This window comes from Lissotriton helveticus, chromosome 3_1 (genome assembly GCF_964261635.1).
Source record: "Lissotriton helveticus chromosome 3_1, aLisHel1.1, whole genome shotgun sequence".
Lineage (NCBI taxonomy): Eukaryota > Metazoa > Chordata > Amphibia > Caudata > Salamandridae > Lissotriton > Lissotriton helveticus.
The window spans coordinates 1,253,030,677-1,253,048,412 of record NC_136061.1 but is presented as its reverse complement, the minus strand read 5'-3'; positions in this window follow the sequence as shown (position 1 = coordinate 1,253,048,412).

The window sequence follows — 17,736 nt, the reverse complement described above, 5'->3', positions numbered from 1 at the left end:
ACCTGATAACTCCACCAAGTCCCGCCCCAGTGGGCGTGTGCGTGCAAAGCATGCTGGTACTTGGAGTTCCCCTTGAGTTTAACCCTCGTGGGTGCCGCCGCCTCTCTCCCAGTAATCCAAAATAAAAACCCCAGTGGGTTCAGAGGGAGCTGAAACATACCGCCATGCTGACTTGTAGAATGTCTCACAACACGGCTGTCCCTGGTTCCAATGTGTTTGAAGTTGCAAACACAGGCTCTGCACTTCGCAGCAGGGCGTCTTCGCGACCGAGCCAGCCGCCACAAAATCCACACAAACAGGTTGCCCCATGTGAAGACGCCACTAACCAGGGAGTTAAACACCTTTAATTGCAGACTTCAGCTTTACAGAGTCACAGTCTCCCACCAAACTTCATCAGCAGCCCAACGCGTTTCAAGCACTCCTGTGCTCTTGTTCACGGGCGAAATGGAGAAGGGAAACAGCAGTCCTTCAATAGGGAACACCTGATAACTCCACCAAGTCCCGCCCCAGTGGGTGTGTGCGTGCAAAGCATGCTGGTACTTGGAGTTCCCCTTGAGTTTAACCCTCGTGGGTGCCGCCGCCTCTCTCCCAGTAATCCAAAATAAAAACCCCAGTGGGTTCAGAGGGAGCTGAAACATACCGCCATGCTGACTTGTAGAATGTCTCACAACACGGCTGTCCCTGGTTCCAATGTGTTTGAAGTTGCAAACACAGGCTCTGCACTTCGCAGCAGGGCGTCTTCGCGACCGAGCCAGCCGCCACAAAATCCACACAAACAGGTTGCCCAATGTGAAGACGCCACTAACCAGGGAGTTAAACACCTTTAATTGCAGACTTCAGCTTTACAGAGTCACAGTCTCCCACCAAACTTCATCAGCAGCCCAACGCGTTTCAAGCACTCCTGTGCTCTTGTTCACGGGCGAAATGGAGAAGGGAAACAGCAGTCCTTCAATAGGGAACACCTGATAACTCCACCAAGTCCCGCCCCAGTGGGCGTGTGCGTGCAAAGCATGCTGGTACTTGGAGTTCCCCTTGAGTTTAACCCTCGTGGGTGCCGCCGCCTCTCTCACATGGGGCAACCTGTTTGTGTGGATATATATATATATATATATATATATAACATTTCTATGGCAAAATGAAACCCCTTATTTTGTTCCTTTTCAAATTAAATGTATTAAGTGTTACCACTTTATTCCAATCAAGATGACTTCAGGTGTGCCATACTTTTGTCATAAGTAAGACTGTTAGCGTTCTAGTTGTTCTTTAGAACACTCTGGGACATTCTGTCATTGGGCTATAGTTGGGCTAAATCTGGCTGATATTTGGGCTACATTTGGGCTCTTTTGTCTCTGGTGGCCATCTTGGGAGACTGCATGTCAGAATTTTTTTAATGAAATATAAGAGGATTTGAGAAGTCACTCAAAATGCGCCCTAATTTTTCTTTCTTCAGCACTAATCATAATTTCTATGGCAAAATGAACCCCCTCATTTTGTTCCTTTGCAAATTAAATGTTTTAAGTGTTAACACTTTATTCCAATCAAGATGACTTCAGGTGTGCCATACTTTTGTCATAAGTAAGACTGTTAGCGCTCTAGTTGTTCTTTAGAACACTCTGGGACATTCTGTCACTGGGCTATAGTTGTGCTACATCTGGCTGATATTTGGGCTACATTTGGTTTTTTTTGTCTCTGGTGGCCATCTTTGGGCTACATTGGGCTACATTGGGCTACATTTGGGCTCTAACATATATATAGCCCAATGTAGCCCAATATATATTTTTCAAAGTTAATTTTCGTAAAAACCACTGGAGCATATATCTTGAGACATAGCAAAGGCACATCGGGCTACCAGTCCCTACAATTTTGCCAAGTTTTGTGGAAATCCATTCAGCCGTTCGAGCTAAAAGTGAGTCCAACCGCCCTATGGAAAACTCAATGTTAAAAACACGTTTTGGGACCCCCCTTTTTTCTCGGCCCCCGCTTGACGAAACCCCCCCAAACTTTCAGGGGACGTTCAGAAACAAAATGTGCCATTTTCCTGAAAATTTCAGCCAATTCCGTCCATCAACGCCAAAGTTATACAACATAGAATTTTCAGAAATCCCTATTAAAAAAAATCCTAATTATATATACCTACTGGCGACCGCCAGTAGGATATATATATATATATATATATATATATATATATATATATATATATATATATATATATATATATATATATATATATATATATGAAACAGCAAGGTGCGCAAGCGCTTTGGTGAGCGCTCACCGCAGCATCTCACCATCCGGTTCTTCGTGGCCCCCAAGCAAAGATTAAGGCTCCCTCTGTCATTTGTGAATGTCCGACGCGTTTCGGGGCCAAAACCCGCCCCTTCTTCATGGACTCGAAAAGGAAAACGCCAGGCTCAGTTCACGCTTGCCAAATGCATTTTTATTTGGAAAGTAGGCGTCGTCCGTCCTAAGTGGGTGGAGTTACGGCACCACCTCCAATTCCTGGGCAGGGGTAAGTTTGCGAAACCCCACTCTTAAAGCCCTGGGCTGCTCGTTGTCTGATTCACTCTCAATGTTTGAGCTCGCATCAGAGGCTGAAGGGATTTTCATTTTTTTTTTTTTTTTTTTTTTTTTTTTTTTACCTGCAGGGTACGTGCCCCTATGTTGGAGTGGGGTTTCTTGAGACAGTCGTATTTTTTGGCAAACGTGAAAATGTGCCCATGTTCGTAGTCCAAACGATCTCTTTTGAACTTATACGCCTTGCGCCTCTTAATTATGTCTTCCTCTCTCTTTAATCGGAAAAGCATTTCATCTCTGTATTTCGTAATTTGTGCAGTATTTGGTAATTTATCTATTTCCTCATTCAGCCTTTCCATTTCTAAAAGCAGCTTCACTCTATCGCTTCCTGCATATTCAACGAGGATGGTCATTAGTCGCTTGGAAGACTCAAGAGTGCATTCCGCCCAAGCTACTAACATTTTGGGGTCTGGATTGTCGTACGATGGTGCTAACATAATTCTCAATCCTCGCGGGACCCTGCCCACTTCCAGATACCCGGTGAGAGAACTTTGCTCCCACCATTTCGATTGCTCTGCTTTGCTGGCTTTCTCCAAAGCCTTGAACAAATCTTTTACATTGCTGTGAGCCTCTGGTAAGGTTCCTAGAGTTGCGGGTAATGGTTCGTCCCCGGCCGGGGAATCAGAAAACATGGTTTTGGCTGCCTCAGACCGCCCCTGTAACGTGTCGGCGGACATGGTGGCAGATGTGAGCTTTCTCGGATTCAATGCCCCGTTTGGTCAATGATAGTCAAAAAATGGGACAATACACACTCCACACGGGACTTACTCGAGTGTTCCGTCGTTTCTCCGAGTACTGTCAGTACACCTCCCGTCCCGACCGCGATCAGCGTCCCGCTAGAAGACTCCAGCGAACACCAGCCGCGAACCTGAACCACTTCTGACGTGCTCAAAAACTACTGAACAGATTTACACGAAAACACAAAAGACCTCTTCCTGGACCAAGATCTAGAGATTTATCAAATGTTGTGGTAATCCGTTTCGCGATTTAGGCTGTAATTGGGTCTAAAGTTCCCATGCAAAAATGAATGGGAAAAATGCGTTTTTGGCCCTGACTTTCCTTTCTCAGCCCCCGCTTGACGGATCACCCCGGAACTTTCCATGGGCATACTCATCAAAACGTAGCACTCTTTGAGATTCATCAAACTTGGCCAAAGTTATTAGCAAAACAAAAATGCATTTCCTATGGAAACACAATCCTAAATACCATGTGGCAACCTCTATATGTGTATTCACTGCATTTCAGGAACGCTACAGTTAGGCTAAGATTTTGCTCATATAAAACTAGGGAAATTCAGCAGTTATAGTTAGCTGAGTTAACTATAACTCGTGCCCCTGCAATGCACTGCTTATGGCCTCACATATTACATCACTCATGACATGGTCAGTGACATTACTCATGACATCATCCAGATGCAGTTCCCTAAGTCCAAAAGCAACTCTGCTCCACTTTCAGCAAGCAAGCAAATTTTGTATACTCCCACTTGCTGAAAACGGAGCAGTGTTTCCTATTGCTTGGCTGGAGCAGTGCTACTGCCACGCCATAGTAAACTGAAATGTCCTAGAGGTGGGCATGCCGGGACATTGCTTGAGCCAGCCCTGGAGAGTGGCGGTCCCCAGGGCCATCTACGGCTCCACGAGTGGGGCTGCATGGTTCCCCTATTTCAAGTATTTAGCCCTGGGGAGGTGGAGATCCCCGGGAAAGCAGGGGAGGGCAATGGATATCCTTGCATTCTACACAATATAATGTTTATGTGCCCGGGGGAGGTTGTGGTCCCCAGGGTTGCGGGGGAGGCTATAGGGCCTCTCTCGCATTCTTGTCTTGTTAAATGATGCATGTGCCCCGGGGAGATGGCGGTCCCCAGTGCAGAGGGGGGTTGTGCAGCCCCTGCATTTCTAGTGTTCAGTGCCATGGGAGGTGGTGGTCCCCGGGGCTTTAGAAAAGCCTAGGAGGGTGGCCTCATAAGCCCCTCTCCTTGATTACCCTCATGGGCCCAGAATTTGACCCACCCAGGGGCTTTAGAAAAAAGAAGCATGGGAGCCCTTGCATCTTTTTTTAAAAAATTGCCACGGATTTGCGAATTCACCCGCGAATTCATGGAAAAAATTTAAAACATGCTTTATAACCTCAGCGGGGCCATGAAGGACCCCCACCATATCTGGGGGTTAGGGTATGCCCACCCTGCCCCCTTTTCTTTATTTTGTACTTTGTTTGTAGGACTCATCTTCAAACCTTGTCCCAAGATGTCTGCCAGCACTTCCTGATTGAACTGTTTGCAGCCAATAAAATTTTAGTAGGATCGGCAAGTCCTCTCCAAGGACTCGCGCCCCCAGATATCTATATTTATTTAAGTTAAATATCTCAAAAACTATTGAACTGATTTACACCAAATCACAAAAAGTGTGCCTTCTGGGCCAACATCTGGTGTTATGCCAAATTGGTGTAATTCTGTTTTGAGGTTCGGGCTGTAGTTGTGTTCAAAACATGAAAAATCCCCTTGGATATAACATGGAGAGAGTTCATATTAGGACCCCCCTTTTTCGAGGCCCCCGCTTGATAAATCATCCCAAAACTTTCAACACAGCAGCTGAAAATGTTGTCAAAATTCGTCAAGCCACACCAGTTATTTACAAAACAAAAGATGCTTTTCCCATGGAAACTTTCATCCTAACTATAACTACCTACAATGCAATGAACGCACCTGCCTGTGGGAGAAGGAGTCGAGAGACTGCTATTAAGGGAGTGGTCTCTGGAGCCCACGAAATTTCATTAGCCTCTGGGACCGGCACTGAGAGGGATCAAGGCACCTACACTACAGACTGGGCCACAGGGTCCCCGGGGCTACAATCAGGCCAGAAGAGGGACCACACGTCCCCCTTCCTTTAAAAAAAATAAAGAAAGAAGAAAATAAAGAAGGGGCAGACCCCGGGATGGTGTCAGCAGGGCTGCAATAGGGTGGGTGGGGGGCTGCGCGTCTTCCCCATTATAAAAAAGGCCTGGCACCGGGGGATGGGGTCGTCAGGGCCCAAATCAGCCCAAGGACGGGCGGAGAACACAGGGCCTTCCTCCCATAAAAAAAACAAAAAATAAATGGACCTCAAAGTCCTGGGAGGCCCGCCCCCTTTTTCCACTACTCAGCAAACGAGCCATCTGGCACACTACTAGTTGGGGGATGAAGTCTCCTTGGCTCTTGAGGGTCCTTGGGGACCAGCTATCCCGCCTGTTAGCTCCAGTAAGACCCACATAGCTGGATTGCTGAGAGGTTGTCAGAGGCCACGCCCCCTTTCTCCACAACTCTGCAAACACGCCTTCTGGTGCACTACTGGTTAGGGGAAGAAGTCCACTTTACTCCTGAAGGACCTTGGGGGCCAAGAAGCCCTCTAGGTACCTCCTGTAAGCCCTTCACAGCAAGATTCCTAAGAGCTGGTCGAAGGCCCAGCCCCCCTTCTCCACCACTCTGCAAACATGACTACAACTTAAAAAAAACATAGAAATTCACTGAAAAAAACAAAGGTTACAGGGATGTTTTAGTTAGGAATTAGCATTCAAAAAACCTCAGACATTCACACAAAAAAACAAAGGTTAGAAGGACATTATAAGTATGAATTATCATGAATAAAACCAGTGAAATTCATAGAAAAAAAACAAAGGTTACAGAGACGTTATAGTAAGGCTCAGATTTCACTCGTACAAAACCACTGCAATTCTGCAGATATAGTTAGTGAGCTAACTATAACTCACGCCCCTGCAATGCACTGCTTATGACCTCACATACTACATCACTAATGACATGGTCAGTGACAGTGACTGCGGGACCCCATTCCCTCGGTCTAGCTCACTTGCTGTGTCCCAGGAAGCCCACCCAAAGGACACAGCAGTTTCCCTTCGTTCACCACCGCAGAGGGAAAATTGTGTTTGCTTATGCCCGATGAGAGCATTTTTAAAACTCTCACCAAACGGTAGCAAACACAAAAATTGCTACCGGTGGGCAGAAGCTTTTAAAATGCACCTGTCAGCTGGGAGCAGTGCTGTGTATGGTATTTGCCCTTGGTGGGGACCAGTGCACCCACCTATATTAACCTATATTAAATGTAGAACCCGGGATATCCATGGGGCCAGAATAGGTTTGGGGATGAGGGCTGCGGGTACTTCATCCCTTAAAAAATATCAAGGCCCTTGGAGATGGATTCCCTATGGTCTTTGAAAAGCTCAGGAAGGGTGGGCTGCAAAGCCCTTTGCCCCATTAAAAAAAAGGTGCCAAATCACAATCGAGCTTTGCCTGTTTGGCCACGCCATTTTCCATGTTAGTAGTATGCAACTGTGTTCCCTCTATTTTCCATGCTAATGGATAGTGTTTTCTCTACAATTGCACATTGATAAATGATATTGAATTCTTGATGACCATGGATGCATCATTTATTTATTGGAGTTCAATCTCCTCTGTAGTGACTGCCCCAAGACGAGTGGGGTCTGTCTATTCATCTCATGATCTGAGGGCATAGTCCATGGTTATCCCTCTTAATTGCTGCTGAGTATGCAAAGGTGCCTGATAGACCTGGACCTAATTGCAGGTTTATACCCAAACTGTTTGTTATTTTTCTGACCCTGTGTTTGTTGACTATAGGACTCTGGGAACTTTACCACTGCTGATCAGTGCTAAAGTGCATATGCTCTCTGTATAAATTGTGATTACGATTGGTTATCTATGATTGACATATTTGATTTACTGATAAGTCCCTAGTAAAGTGCACTAAGTGTGCCAGGGCCTGTTAATCAAATGCTACTAGTGGGCTTCCAGCACTGGTTATGCCACCCACCTGAGTAGCCCTATAAATGTATCTCAGTCCTGCCACTGCAACTGTAAACTGCCATGTCGACCTGGTAACGGCACCCACTTGCCAGGCCCTAACTTTCCCTTCTCTTACATGAAGTGTACACCTAAGGTAGGCCCAAGGTACACCCATGGACAGGGTGCAGTGTATGTGAAAGGTAGTACAAGTGCTGGTGTGTTTTACATGTCCTGATAGTGAAATGCTGTGTGTTTCGTTTTTTTACTATTGAAAGGCTGTCTGTCCCATAGGGTAACATCGGAGCTTCCTTGTAACAACTTACAAGTGCAACTTTCCATTGGGACAAGATGGAGAAATGGAGTTTGGGCCCTCTAAACTCAAGAATCTAATCACACACTTTTTAGTGAAGGTGGTTTTTAAATTGTGCCTTTGAAAATGCCACTTTTAGAAAGTGGACATTATCTTGCTCTACCAGTCTGTTTGCCTCTGCCTGGATGTGTATTCACCATCTGGCTTTGAAGTGACAGGATCTGCGGATGTGCATTCACTCTAGACAGTCACAAGGAGGTTGAGGTTTGAACTGCCTTGTCTGAGTGACTCATAGCCAGGCTGAAAAGACGAGGTCTGCATTTAAAGTGGTTTCTCTAGCACCTGAATAGGCGGTGTCTCTTTTGCACAATGCTGTCTCCACCCACTGTGGGTAAGATGCACCCGGGAGGACAGAACTGCCTTGTACTGAGCTCGGAGACTTTGAAAACAAAGAGAACTATGATAAAATGGGTATAATATGAGACCATATGCCTTAGGAAGTTAGATTACTTCTGGAAACAAGAGGACCCTGCCAAGAAGAAGAGTTGAAGAGCTGTGTGAGCGCGCTACCCTTTCTGTGGGTGAGGGGTGGGTTGGACTTCTAGTGGGAGGGGGAAAAGGACTGGGGGGCAAATATATACATAGCCTCAGGAACATCACTTTTAGTGACATTCCTGTGGCGATAAGGGCTTCGCCGTATTTACAAGGAGGCATTAAGCCACTTAACAGCGCCTTGTAAATAAGGGCTCCCTTTCACACTACACTTTGTGTGAAAGGGTTGGGCAATGGTGAGTGTTCCTCCACAACACCTATTGATTTTGACACTGCCCCATATTTACAACGGTGGCCTACATATGAGGCAGCATCAAAATTAAAACTAGGGAAAACCTGGTCTTAATATGGAAAAATGAGGAGAAATGCTATATTCCTCCTCATTTTTGCTGTTTCTATGTGTGCCACATTGTGCAGCACACAAAAACAGCAAAACACCATAAATAATTGTTTATGTGCAGGAAGGTGTCCCTTCCTGCACATAAACAATCATTACAAAAATTACAATTTGCAACTTCTAAGTGAGCTGCAGAATGCAGAACACATAGAAGTTAGAAATCGCCATTCTGGATTGTTTATGTGCAGAAAGGACACCTTCCTACACATGAATAATCATTCCCCCCAATGCAGACACCCTTGCGCTATGATGCTAGGGTGCCTGCGTTAGCGCTAGGCAGTTGAATTTAGCATCAGTGCTAAGGGAAATGAAGGGAGCACTGCATTCCTATAAAAACAGCACATCCCTGCGTTTGCTTAATGTGTTGCTTCTCCATTCTGTTGTGAATATGCCAGTGACTCTTGATGCCCTTCTATGATATCCTGCTTGAGAAGATCTCCAAAGACTTGTGTGTGCTTGCCTTCTGTTGGAAGTCTCGGGGGGTTAAAATACTTCACCAGATCCTTGCCGGATCTAAAAGAAACCTACCTGGTAGGAGAGCTATGTGAGGACTGCTTCCCCTACTGTGTATGGGGTGGGCTAGCCTGCCGTTGCTGCTCCTGTCTGGAGCAGGAGAAGGAATTGGCTATTCTTATACCTTTTTCCAAAGTAAGCGGTTGGAGAGTTCTTCCCCTTTTAAGAAGGAGCACTCTCAACAAGCGCATGGTGAGCATGTTATCCCTTTGTTATCCCTTTGTTTTGGCAGCATGAGAAGCATGTGAGCGCTGTATTTGCCTACTGGTGTGGTACCAAGTAGCTCTTAGGGTGCACTAAGTTTTCTTTCCTTGGGACAAGGATTAAAGTGTCCCCAGCGGCGCTACAAGTGAAGCCTGTCTTCAGTACAGCCCTCTTCCAAGGGAGCCCGTGAAGTGCAATGGTGCCGTGCTGTGGTACCATTCCCCTGGTTCTGACACCTGTGACGTTAACGACCTGGCAGCAAAGGAGAGGAGTGCCACAGCTCGGTCTTGCCTGCGAGGACATCCGGCAGAAAGAGCGTGGAGAGTCGCCCTTCCAAACGTCAGCTGAGCTTGCCAGGAGTGCAGCATTGTCCCCCAAGCATGGGGGAAGCAATGGACTGTGTCAGCATGAGTGAGGGATTGTCCTTTGACATCTCTTCTAGCCAGTGATTATACCGGCCTTTGGGACCCCCCCCCCCGCTCAGCATAGTCCCCCTCCAGGAAGGAAGAGATGAAGAGATGGAGACCTGGGGTCTGAGGCAGCCAGGAGGACTTCAGAAGCGCCCGGGTGTAGGGTGAGTCACACTGCTGTGGGCAGCTGCATGAGGAACCCAGCAAGGTCTATCCTCAATCACGAGATTGGTGACCTTCTTCTAGGAGTTCAGAGGCTGGACCTATGGGCTCTGTAGTTGTGAACTGAATCTGACCCGAGCGGTCTAAACGGGGCCATTGTCGGCCCCCAGGGGAAACAGTGTCGCAGACAGTCTTCCCCCGGGGATCTTCGCGCTGCCATCGGAAGGGCTAGTTGGAGGGAGGTCAGAGTGGTGGGTTTGGGGACGGGCCGGTGCTGCATGTAAAGGTGCTGGGGTGAGAGGTTCCAGCCTCTTTCCAAGCACCTCGCACCACCGGTTTAGGGCGGGGTTTTAGCAGCCTTTAGAAATTGATCCACCCACCCACCCTACAGTTAAAAAGGGACAAGGGTGAGTGATTGCGTGCCAGCTTAGGACGGATTATCTGACTCCAGGGTTACGGATCTTTGGAGGGATGGTGAGACACTGACAGGCGGAGCCACGCATTGGGGGAGAAGGTACACAGGTGAATGAGGGTGGATCGCATGATGCAAGGTGCCACGAAGAAAGGCAAGAGTGGATACTTAAGAGGGCTGTGAAGGTGAGAAGGGATGTATGGAGAAGTTTATAGTAGGAATGGGGGGGAGTGAAAGTGGGAGACAGATGGGGAATGAATGAGGGGGAGGAGTTGTTTACGGTTGATTAAAGTCATAAAGTTGAATTGTTATGTTTAATAAACGTTGGGAGTTGTAGATAACCTGGTCCTAATAAATGGCCCTTTACGCTTCAAGCCAGCGTGGAGTGTAGTTATTGCGCTAGTTGTGTTCTTCACTGATGGGGCATATTCATTGTAGCGGCTGCACCGCATGATTGTGGGCAGCTGCCCTTAAGGATTACACTGCATGAGGGCGGGAGGAAAAGACGGTCTCCCCACCGAGTGTTTGTATTGTATGCATGCCCCCTATGTTGAGGGGCTGCATTTCTCATTGGCTGCCTAGTCCCAAGGGAACATACCTAAAACTTACATAAGTCCTTCCTATGTGAAAGGAAGTACTGCAATCTCCATAAAAGGCATGCAGGTGTTCTGGTGCGCTCTGGGTTCATGAGGGATTACTATAGAAAGTGTTGTAGGAGTGCAGAGAAGCTGCAGCCTACAGGTACAGTGATATTTGGTGATTCATGTACAATGATGTTTGATGAGTTATGCGTGACCTAACTGCTGAATTCTCATGCCCTGATATTGTGATAAATGTTGTTTTGATCCTTGTTAAGACAGGATAGCAAGCATCTTTTCCAGGATCTACCTGTTTGGTACAGTGGTGTGGTTTTTGGACATGTGCAACCGATAAGTATTCACTTCATTGCACTAACTGTGATGTATGACAATTGCCTAGTTGCTTAAGTGATTTATGGTTTATGTAATTGTGGTCTATGTGTTATATACAACATATGAAATATTTTTATATACCACTGTGTGGAGTCTCTTTTGAGGTGTGTTTGTTGTGTCACTGGTGTGTGTGTGTGCTTCGCAAATACTTTATACATTCCATCTGGGATATGCCTGACTGCTCTGTCAATTACCAAGGGGGTGAGAAGGGGTTATATTGGGTGTGTAACTATTTTACCCTGACTATAGTGGTGGGTTCTGCCTGCCTTAGGTGCATTCCCTAGCCAACCATAAACCCCATTTTTTACAGCGCCAAATCACCTACAGGCTCCAACAGTTTGTCCCCCTTCCACGTTAGTAGCATTCAAAAGCATTCCTGCCATTCTCCAGGCTTATGGAAAGTGTGTGTTCTCTGCTATTGCACATTGCAAAAACGATCTGAAATCCTTCTTGGAGGTAAATGCATCAATGATTTATTGAAGTGCAATTCCATCTGGGTTTTTTCTTTTCATCTCCTGGTTTGAGGGCAGCAGTGGCAGCTTGCATAGGGTATGCTACGGGGTGGGGGAGTGGCAGGGTGAATGGGTAGTAAACTCTGACATACGACGGAACGGAGGAACGTAATAATTACTTTTCTCCGTTCCGTTGTATGTCTGAGTTTACTACCCCCCAACCTGCCCTCCCCTGCCCTGCCCACCGCCCGCAGCACGCCCTATGCGATCCGCCACTAGAGGGCAGAAGCCATGGTTGTCCTTTTTAATTGCTGATGAGTACCAAATCATCCACAAGCTCCTCCCATTTGGCTCCTCCCCTTCCACGTTAGCAGTATACAACAGTGCTGGTTCTGGGTAGATCAGCCCCAGGGCTTGCTGCAGGCCAGGCCCTGATGCCAAAGGATGCCAAACCTCTACACAGTGTGGGATTGGCTGCCTAAGGGGGGGGGGGTTTACCGCAGAGCTTGGCACACGCCACGGCCTGCGGACCACCCTGGCCACGCACGACTTGGCCGCAGGCCACTTTCTGCGGACAACCTCCCAGACGGGGGGATGTTGCCTTTACGTATGAAAATAAAATATTACTTCATGCTAAACAAAACTAGTAATTCACTGAAAAACCAAAGGTTAAAGTAACATTTTAGATAGATGTGATAACAAGTCTTGTTTTTGTTTTAAAAACTTTAGTAAGGCACTCTAAAGACCAAAGGTTAGAATAACATCATAGTTAGGTGAATATGTCAGTGGCAGAAATAAGGTTTTGAAAGAAAAAATCAGCACAAATGTACCACTTATAGTAAGCAGAGCTAACTATAACTTGTGCCCCACCATACATTGCTTATGACCTCACATATTACGTCGCTCATGAAAGTTTCTATGACATAATTTATGACATCACTGATGAAATCCCAAATGAAATCATTGTGCAGCTTTTTGAAAGCTACAAAAAACACAGTTGATGGACAGAATGTAGAAAAATGTCATACATTCACCCCAATACAAGGATCTGGGCCTAAATCCATCGTTTTTTTGCACTCCACACCACCCTGGGTTAGACACTGGCTATATGCAAATCAGCTCTGACCCTGTGCCTCATGGGAACAGTCCAGTCCGAACTACCAAGCCATGTTTTTCCCAGACCGGAATCAAGCATCCACGGACCGGTTTCTGGCTATCAGCCTTCATCAGCCTGGATAGCTTGACTCCAGTGGTGTGGAGAGCCTGGGACTCACGTCTGAGCATACCCAGCCCACTTGGGGTGAAAATTGCAAAAAAAAACAGTTGATGGACAGAATGTAGAACAATGTCATACATTCACCCCAGTACAAGGATCTGGGCCTAAATCCATCATTTTTTTGCACTCCACACCACCCTGGGTTAGACCTTGGCTATATGCAAATCAGCTCTGACCCTGTGCCTCATGGGAACAGTCCAGTCCGAACTACCAAGCCATGTCTTTCCCAGACCGGAATCAAGCATGCAAGGACCGGTTTCTGGCTATCAGCCTTCATCAGCCTGGATAGCTTGACTCCAGTGGTGTGGAGAGCCTGGGACTCACGTCTGAGCATACCCAGCCCACTCGGGGTGAAAATTGCAAAAACACAGTTGATGGACAGAATGTAGAACAATGTCATACATTCACCCCAGTACAAGGATCTGGGTCTAAATCCATCGTTTTTTTGCACCCCACACCACCCTGGGTTAGACACTGGCTATATGCAAATCAGCTCTGACCCTGTGCCTCAAGGGAACAGTCCAGCCCGAACTACCAAGCCATGTCTTTCCGAGACCGGAATCAAGCATCCAAGGACCGGTTTCTGGCTATCAGCCTTCATCAGACTGGATAGCTTGACTCCAGTGGTGTGGAGAGCCTGGGACTCACGTCTGAGCATACCCAGCCCACTCGGGGTGAAAATTGCAAAAAACACAGTTGATGGACAGAATGTAGAACAATGTCATACATTCACCCCAGTACAAGGATCTGGGGCCTAAATCCATTGTTTTTTTGCACTCCACACCACCCTGGGTTAGACACTAGCTATATGCAAATCAGCTCTGACCCTGTGCCTCATGGGAACAGTACAGTCTGAAATACCAAGCCATGTCTTTCCCAGACCGGAATCAAGCATCCAAGGACTGGTTTCTGGCTATCAGCCTTCATCAGCCTGGATAGCTTGACTCCAGTGGTGTGGAGAGCCTGGGACTCACGTCTGAGCATACCCAGCCCACTCGGGGGGAAAATTGCAAAAAAAGTCATGGCTTGGTAGTTCGGACTGGACTGTTCCCATGAGGCACAGGGTCAGAGCTGATTTGCATATAGCCATTGTCTAACCCAGGATGGTGTGAAGTGCAAAAAAATGATGGATTTAGGCCCATATCCTTGTACTGGGGTGAATGTATGACATTGTTCTACATTCTGTCCATCAACTGTGTTTTTTGCAATTTCACCCGAGTGGGCTGGGGATGCTCAGACGTGAGTCCCAGGCTCTCCACACCACTGGAGTCAAGCTATTCAGGCTGATGAAGGCTGATAGCCAGAAACCGGTCCTTAGATGCTTGATTCCGGACTGGGAAAGACATGGCTTGGTAGTTCGGACTGTACTGTTCCCATGAGGCACAGGGTCAGAGCTGATTTGCATATAGCCATTGTCTAACCCAGGGTGGTGTGGAGTGCAAAAAAACGATGAATTTAGGCCCAGATCCTTGTACTTCAGTGAATGTATGACATTGTTCTACATTCTGTCCATGAACTGTGTTTTTTGGAATTTCCCCCCAAGTGGGCTGGGGATGCTCATACGTGAGTCCCAGGCTCTCCACACCACTAAAGTCAAGCTATCCAGGCTGATGAAGGCTGATAGCCAGAAACCGGTCCTTGGATGCTTGATTCCGGTCTGGGAAAGACATGGCTTGGTAGTTCGGACTGGACTGTTCCCATGAGGCACAGGGTCAGAGCTGATTTGCATATAGCTATTGTCTAACCCAGGGTGGTGTGGAGTGCAAAAAAAGGATGGATTAAGGACCAGATCCTTGTACTGGGGTGAATGTATGACATTGTTCTACATTCTGTCCATCAACTGTGTTTTTTGCAATTTTACCCCGAGTGGGCTGGGGATGCTCAGACGTGAGTCCCAGGCTCTCCACACCACTGGAGTCAAGCTAGCCAGGCTGATGAAGGCTGATAGCCAGTAACCGGTCCTTGGATGCTTTATTCCGGTCTGGGAAAGACATGGCTTGGTAGTTCAGACTGGACTGGTCCCATGGGGCACAGGGTCAGAGCTGATTTGCATATAGCCATTGTCTAACCCAGGGTGGTGTGGAGTGCAAAAAAACGATGTATTTAGGCCCAGATCCTTTTACTGGGGTGAATGTATGACATTGTTCTACATTCTGTCCATCAATTGTGTTTTTTGCAATTTCACCCCGAGTGTGCTGGTGATGCTCAGACGTGAGTCCCAGGCTCTCCACACCACTGGAGTCAAGCTATCCAGGCTGATGAAGGCTGATAGCCAGAAACCGGTCCTTGGATGCTTGATTCCGGTCTGGGAAAGACATGGCTTGGTAGTTCGGACTGGACTGTTCCCATGAGGCACAGGGTCAGAGCTGATTTGCATATAGCCATTGTCTCACCCAGGGTGGTGTGGAGTGCAAAAAAACGATGGATTTAGGCCCAGATCCTTGTACTGGGGTGAATGTATGACATTGTTCTACATTCTGTCCATCAACTGTGTTTTTTGCAATTTCACCCCGAGTGGGCTGGGGATGCTCAAACGTGAGTCCCAGGCTCTCCACACCACTGGAGTCAAGCTATCCAGGCTGATGAAGGCTGATAGCCAGAAACCGATCCTTGGATGCTTGATTCCGGTCTGGGAAAGACATGGCTTGGTAGTTCGGACTGGACTGTTCCCATGAGGCACAGGGTCAGAGCTGATTTGCATATAGCCATTGTCTAACCCAGGGTGGTGTGGAGTGCAAAAAAACGATGGATTTAGGCCCAGATCCTTGTACTGGGGTGAATGTATGACATTGTTCTACATTCTGTCCATCAACTGTGTTTTTTGCAATTTCACCCCGAGTGGGCTGGGGATGCTCAGACGTGAGTCCCGGGCTCTCCACACCACTGAAGTCAAGCTATCCAGGCTGATGAAGGCTGATAGCCAGAAACCGGTCCTTGGATGCTTGATTCCGTTCTGGGAAAGACATGGCTTGGTAGTTCGGACTAGACTGTTCCCATGAGTCACAGGGTCAGAGCTGATTTGCATATAGCCATTGTCTAACCCCGGGTGGTATGGAGTGCAAAAAAACGATGGATTTAGGCCCAGATCCTTGTACTGGGGTGAATGTATGACATTGTTCTACATTCTGTCCATCAACTGTGTTTTTTGCAATGTCACCCCGAGTGGGCTGGGGATGCTCAGACATGAGTCCCAGGCTCTCCACACCACTGGAGTCAAGCTATCCAGGCTGATGAAGGCTGATAGCCAGAAACCGGTCCTTGGATGCTTGATTTCGGTCTGGGAAAGACATGGCTTGGTAGTTCGGACTGGACTGTTCCCATGAGGCACAGGGTCAGAGCTGATTTGCATATAGCCATTGTCTAACCCAGGGTGGTGTGGAGTGCAAAAGAACGATGGATTTAGGCCCAGATCCTTGTACTGGGGTGAATGTATGACATTGTTCTACATTCTGTCCATCAACTGTGTTTTTTGCAATTTCACCCTGAGTGGGCTGGGGATGCTCAGACGTGAGTCCGAGGCTCTCCACACCACTGGAGTTAGCTATCCAGGCTGATGAAGGCTGATAGCCAGAAACCGGTCCTTGGATGCTTGATTCCGGTCTGGGAAAGACATGGCTTGGTAGTTCGGACTGGACTGTTCCCATGAGGCACAGGGTCAGAGCTGATTTGCATATAGCCATTGTCTAACCCAGGGTGGTGTGGAGTGCAAAAGAACGATGGATTTAGGCCCAGATCCTTGTACTGGGGTGAATGTATGACATTGTTCTACATTCTGTCCATCAACTGTGTTTTTTGCAATTTCACCCCGAGTGGGCTGGGGATGCTCAGACTTGAGTCCCAGGCTCTCCACACCACTGGAGTTAGCTATCCAGGCTGATGAAGGCTGATAGCCAGAAACCGGTCCTTAGATGCTTGATTCCGGTCTGGGAAAGACATGGCTTGGTAGTTCGGACTAGACTGTTCCCATGAGTCACAGGGTCAGAGCTGATTTGCATATAGCCATTGTCTAACCCAGGGTGGTGTGGAGTGCAAAAAAACAATGGATTTAGGCCCAGATCCTTGTACTGGGGTGAATGTATGACATTGTTCTACATTCTGTCCATCAACTGTGTTTTTTGCAATTTCACCCCGAGTGGGCTGGGGATGCTCAGACATGAGTCCCAGGCTCTCCACACCACTGGAGTCAAGCTATCCAGGCTGATGAAGGCTGATAGCCAGAAACCGGTCCTTGGATGCTTGATTTCGGTCTGGGAAAGACATGGCTTGGTAGTTTGGACTGGACTGTTCCCATGAGACACAGGGTCAGAGCTGATTTGCACATAGCCATTGTCTAACCCAGGGTGGTGTGGAGTGCAAAAGAACGATGGATTTAGGCCCAGATCCTTGTACTGGGGTGAATGTATGACATTGTTCTACATTCTGTCCATCAACTGTGTTTTTTGCAATTTCACCCTGAGTGGGCTGGGGATGCTCAGACGTGAGTCCGAGGCTCTCCACACCACTGGAGTTAGCTATCCAGGCTGATGAAGGCTGATAGCCAGAAACCGGTCCTTGGATGCTTGATTCCGGTCTGGGAAAGACATGGCTTGGTAGTTCGGACTGGACTGTTCCCATGAGGCACAGGGTCAGAGCTGATTTGCATATAGCCATTGTCTAACCCAGGGTGGTGTGGAGTGCAAAAGAACGATGGATTTAGGCCCAGATCCTTGTACTG